A 6,038-nucleotide genomic window follows, 5' to 3' on the forward strand; every position below is an offset into this window, starting at 1 on the left:
AAAAAAAAAAAAAAAAAAAAAAAATGAGGTGAAGAAATAAGCGGGTCATGACCAGCATTTTCAACAAAATACAATGGAGAAAAAAATCAGTGCATTGTGTACAGAAAGCTAAGTATTGTTTTGGGAAACTCCCCCCATTTGTCTACTGGGTGTGGAAGATTGTATTTTCCAAAAAATGGCTACAGAAATAGTTCCAATTTTGCCAGTCCCTATCAAGAGGCAGACTCCAATTCTTCACTTGAACTTGAGCAGGATTTGTTTAACAAACAGAATGTGGCAGGAGGGATGCCGTGTGAATTCCAAGTCTAGGTCAGAAACTAGAATACATCTTTTGCCTGGTGCTAGCTCGCTCTCTCCCTCTTTCTCAATTCCAGGATACTCTGAGCCCAGCTGCTATGTTGTGAGGAAGCCCAAGCCATGTGAGGAGTCTCCCAGATAAGGTCCCAGCTGAAACCAGCATCAACCACCAGAGAAGTGAGTGAACATTGAGATGATTCCGGCCCCCAGGCTTTGAGCCATCCCAGCTGACACCAAGAGGAGCAGGGAGAGAACTGTTCCCATCAAGCCCGGCCCAAACTGCAGGTTTGTGAGCAACATCGATGCCTTTGTTTAAAGCCAGTAAACTTGGGGGTAATTTGTGATGCAGCCATAACAGCTGGATCACTGGGTCACATGTGAAATTTGTATCTTGCTGTGGGTTGTGTAAAAAATCATTGAAAGCCACAGCTGTAGTGGCAAGTCCTCACAGTAAGCAAAGAAACAGATGAACAGAATCATTTTAGCCAGGAACACCTGCTATAGGGAATAAACCAGGGTCATAGGACAGAGTCACCAGAGTTGGGGCAGGGGAGGGAAGTGGCTTTAGGTTACGTGGTCAGGGATGGACTCCCAGAGAAGGGGACATATGAACTGCGACCTGAGTGATGAAAAGGAAACAAAAAGGAAACAAAGCACCAGGCAGAGGAAAGAGTAAGTTCAAAGGTGTTAAGCAGGGAAGAGCTATGGAGTGGATTGGCTCCAGATCTTCCGGAGTCAAGAGAACTTGCCAGCAAGACTGGATTCCATCCTTCTCTGAGGAAGAGAAAGGATGCTTCTGGGTGTTTGGCCCAAACACCTGTTGGGTGGTGGGTGGTAGTGGTGGTACTGGTGGCCAAGGCGGGTAAGGGAGCAGGCTTGGAGGTGGAGGGCTGCGTGAAATGGAAAGCTTGGGGAAGTTCCCAGTGCCTGGAGGCTGACCACGTGGAACTACCAAGAGGGTAGTTGCAGGACTTCCCTGGCGGCCCAGTCGTTAAGACTCCGTGCTTCCACTTCAGGGGACGTGGGTTCAATCCCTGGTCAGGGAACTAAGATCTCGCATGATCCACGGCGTGGCCAAAAAAAAAAAAAAAGAAAAAGAAAAGGTAGTTGCTTGGCTATGAGTCTGCAGAGACATTTGAGCTGCAGATAGAAATCTGTGCGTCGTCAGGGTGCAGACAATATCAGATGACAGCTCTCCTCGGGGAGAGTATGGAGAGGACAAGGTCTGAGGACTAAGTTCTGAGACCCACCAATTGCAGACGTTGGAGAAGAGAGGAGAAGCCGGCCAGATTGAGAAGGCACAGCCAGGGAGAGAGGAGAGAAACTACAACAGAGGCGTCAAGATTTCCACTGACCATCCAGAATCTGACAGGTCCCCAAGCCCAAGCCTGGAGCCACCTTCCTCCTTAGAGCTTACTTTCATGGGATAATTTTTGCCAAGACCCCAGGGACTGCTCATGTTGTAATATTTTTACAGCGATCATGGAGCTGGGGACACCCTAAGACTAATATATTTATTTAGTCTTCCCCGGGTCACAGATTCCTTTGAAATCTAATGAGAGCAACGAGACAGGCTCTTCTTTGAAAAACGTACCCAACAGGCACACATTTTTGGATTTCAGGACCCCAGAAGGCCATCCCCAGATTTTCAGGTTAAGAAGCTCCACAGCCTTTATCTCATAGGGTGGCTAGCAGATGTATAAGTGATGACACCTTAGTTGTTTCCTGCAGAAATGTCGGTGTCCGGGCATGGAGCTGGGTCCCCAGAGTCAGCGCTTATGGCATCGCTCACCCTCCTGTTAGCTGAGCATTTGATGCTGAGATTGCTCTGTCACCATTAGCTACGTGACCTTTGGTGGCAGGGGCTGGCCTTCTCTGTGCCTAAAGGCGGGCACAGTGCTGAGTGAAGTGAAGAAGAGATAAGACCATGGGTTCCGTTTCTGGCTCTGCAGTTCACCTATGACCGTGGCAAGTTCTTAACCTTTCTAAGTCATGGGCTAATGATAGCTCTCTTATCAGCTGGGAAAGGTTTTTCAAGAGTTAAGCCATTCCAGGTTGCACAACCAGAGCCTGAAATATATAAATGCTCCTGTCAAAAAGGCCACTCACCTCACTTCCAAAAAATAAAGAGAGAACCACTCACAGCCATTAGGATGGCTACTATTTAAAAAAAAAATCAGAAAATGACAGTTGTTGGTGAGGACATGGAAAAACTGGTTGGTGGGAATGTAAATTGGTGCAACTTCCCTGGAAAAAAACACTGGCTATTCCTCAAAATACTGAAAACAGAACTACTGTATGACCCAGCAATTGTACTTCTAGGTATATACCCCCCAGATTGAAAGCTGGGACTTGAAGATGTTTGTATAACCAGCATGATTGACAGTAGCCAAAAGGTGGAAGCAACCAAGTGTCCACTGATGGATGAATGGATAAATAAAACGTGGTGCATGCAAACAGTGGAACAGTATTCAGTCTTTAAGTAAGGGAATTCTGCCACATGCTACAACGTGGATGAATCTTGAGTATATTATGCTAAGTGAAATAAGCCAGCCATAAAAAGACAAATACTGCACGATTCCACTTATATGAGGTCCCTAGAGTAGTTGAATTCAGAGACAGAAAATAGAATGGCAGTTACCAGCGGCTGGGTGTGGGAGTGATGATGTCAGTGTTTCATGGGGACAGAGTTTCACTTTGGGAAGATGAAAAGAGTTCTGGAGATGGATGGTGGAGATCGTTGCACAACGATGTGAATGTACTTAATGGCACTGAACTGCACGGTTAAAAACAGTTTAGATGGTAAATGTTTTGTTATGTATATTTTGCCACAAAAATAGACATATATATATTTTTTCAGACATATATTTTTTTCATGCACAATTTCTATTCTTTTTCTGTAATATCTTTTTGTAAAAATTTTATTTATTTAATTTTGGCTGTGTTTGGTCTTCGTTGCTGCGTTCGGGCTTTCTCTAGTTGGGGCGAGCGGGGGCTACTCTTCATTGTGGTACGTGGGCTTCTCATTGTGGTGGCTTCTTTTGTTGTGGAGCACGGGCTCCAGGCGTGAGGGCTTCAGTAGTTGTGGCTCGCGGGCTTAGTAGTTGTGGCTCACGGGCTCTAGAGCACAGGCTCAGTAGTTGTGGTGCACGGGCTTAGTTGCTCCGTGGCATGTGGGATCTTCCCGGACCAGGGCTCGAACCCGTGTCCCCTGCATCGGCAGGCGGATTCTTAACCACCGTGCCACCGTAATATCTTTATTGGAGTATAATTACTTTACAATTTTGTATTAGTTTCTGCTGTACAACAAAGTGAATCAGCTATATGTATACATATATCCCCATATCCCCTCCCTCTTGAGCCTCCCTCCCACCCTCCCTATCCCACCCCTCTAGGTGGTCACAAAGCACTGAGCTGATCTCCGTGTGCTATGCGGCTGCTTCCCACTAGCCATCCATTTTACATTTGGTAGTGTATATATGTCAATGCTACTCTCTCACTTCATCCCAGCTTCCCCTTCCCCCACTGTGTCCTCAAGTCCGTTCCCTATGTCGGCGTCTTTATTGCTCCCCTGCCACTAGGTTCATCAGTACCAGTGTTTTAGATTCCATATATGTGTGTTAGCATACGGTATTCATTTTCCTCTTTCTCTCTTACTTCGCTCTGTATGACGGACTCTAGGTCCATCCACCTCATTACAAATAACTCAATTTCATTCCTTTTTGCAGACATGTATTTTTAAAAAGCAAAGCAAGACACTGGGTTTGGAGGGTGGGGAATGGGGTCTTAAGCATGAGCTGAACAAGGTAACAAAGATGACGAAATAAATGGTCCTGGGTGATTGCTTGTGAGAAACAATTTTTTTTAAATTTAATTTAATTTATTTATATTTTGGCCACGCCACGTGGCTTGTGGGATCTTAGTTCCCCAACCAGGGATGGAACCTGGGCCATGGCAGTGAAAGCACCGAGTCCTAACCGCTGGACCACCAGGGAGCGTCCGAACAATTTTTTTCTTTTTAATTTCCGAAAGGCCCCTTCTTGGCTCACAGACCCTTCTGGAAAACTGACAAGATCAGTGGACCTTCCACTTAGAAATATACAACTTTGCATAAAATTTCTGGGACTTCCTATAACCTCTGAAAACCACCCGTTATCTCCTGGTTGAACAGTCCAGAGGAAAAACAGAGGAAGTGAGAATCAGGAGAGCAATCATCCATCATCAGTCATCCTTGGGGGAGAGAGAGGAGTGGCCTAGGGGCTGGGGGGCGTTGCTAAGGATGCTCCGCTTCCTTTCCTGGAGCTGGTGACTCATAGATGTTCACTTTTCAAAAAGCCATGGAGCTGTACACTTTTGTACACGACTTGTACGCAAATGGTATACGCCACCTCAATAAAAAATAAAACAGCAAAACAAAGTATTTTAATATCCAACCTATAAGAAAAAGGTTTGGGCTTCCCTGGTGGCGCAGTGGTTGAGAGTCTGCCTGCCGATGCAGGGGACATGGGTTCGAGCCCTGGTCTGGGAAGATCCCACATGCCGCGGAGCAACTGGGCCCGTGAGCCACAATTACTGAGCCTGCGCGTCTGGAGCCTGTGCTCCGCAACAAGAGAGGCCGCGATAGTGAGAGGCGCGCACCGCGATGAAGAGTGGTCCCCGCTTGCCACAACTAGAGAAAGCCCTCGCACAGAAACGAAGACCCAACACAGCCATAAATAAATAAAGAAAGAAAGAAAGCAAACTGTCAACAAGTAAAAATAAATAAACACTAAAAAAAAAAAGAAAAAGAAAAGAAAAAGGTTTGACAGGAGATTCTCCAAAGTATTGACAATGGCACGCATTGCTACCAAGTAGGACCATGGCACCCTCCACTATGCCAAATGTTTTTGTATTGCTTAAACTTTGTGTTTTATAATCACTATAAATTCTTTTGTCATGAGGAAAAAACAATTAGTAAACATTTTTTTCTGCCCACAGTGGGGTTTTTTACAATGAATTTATTTATTTTTGGCTGCTTTGGGTCTTGCTGCACGCGGGCTTTCTCTAGTTGCAGTGAGCAGGGGCTACTCTTCATTGAGGTGCGCGGGCTTCTCATTGCGGTGGCTTCTCTTGTTGCAGAGCACGGGCTCTAGGTGCACGGGTTTCAGTAGTTGAGGCTCGCGGGCTCTAGAGCGCAGGCTCAGTAGTTGTGGCGCACGGGCTTAGTAGCTCTGTGGCATGTGGGATCTTCCCGGACAAGGGCTCGAACTCATGTCCCCTGCATTGGCAGGCGGATTCGTAACCACTGCACCACCAGGGGAGTCCCACCCACAATGGGTCTGATTAGAACTTTCTGCCACAGTGGCAGTGTTCTGTATCTCTGCAGCCCAATAGGGTAGCCACCAACCACATGCAGCTACTGACCATGAATTAATTACAGTCGATTTACATCTAAATGGAAATTGCCACAGGTGGCTAGTGGCTATAGTACTGGATAGTGCCAGTGTAGGGCAGAGCATAAGGGCGTTTATTGTAATATTCTTGTCACCTTTCTGTAGCTTGGAACATTGTTCAAATAAGTCCATTTAAAAAAAGAGATCTATTTTAGGGCTTCCCTGGTGGCGCAGTGGTTGAGAGTCCGCCTGCCGATGCAGGCGACATGGGTTCGAGCCCCGGTCCGGGAAGATCCCACATGCCGCGGAGCGGCTGGGCCCGTGAGCCATGGCCGCTGAGCCTGCGCGTCCGGAGCCTGTGCTCCGCAA

The sequence above is a fragment of the Monodon monoceros genome, unplaced genomic scaffold (genome assembly GCF_005190385.1).
Source record: "Monodon monoceros isolate NGI ecotype Baffin Bay Population unplaced genomic scaffold, NGI_Narwhal_1 Super_Scaffold_12, whole genome shotgun sequence".
NCBI classification, from domain to species: domain Eukaryota; kingdom Metazoa; phylum Chordata; class Mammalia; order Artiodactyla; family Monodontidae; genus Monodon; species Monodon monoceros.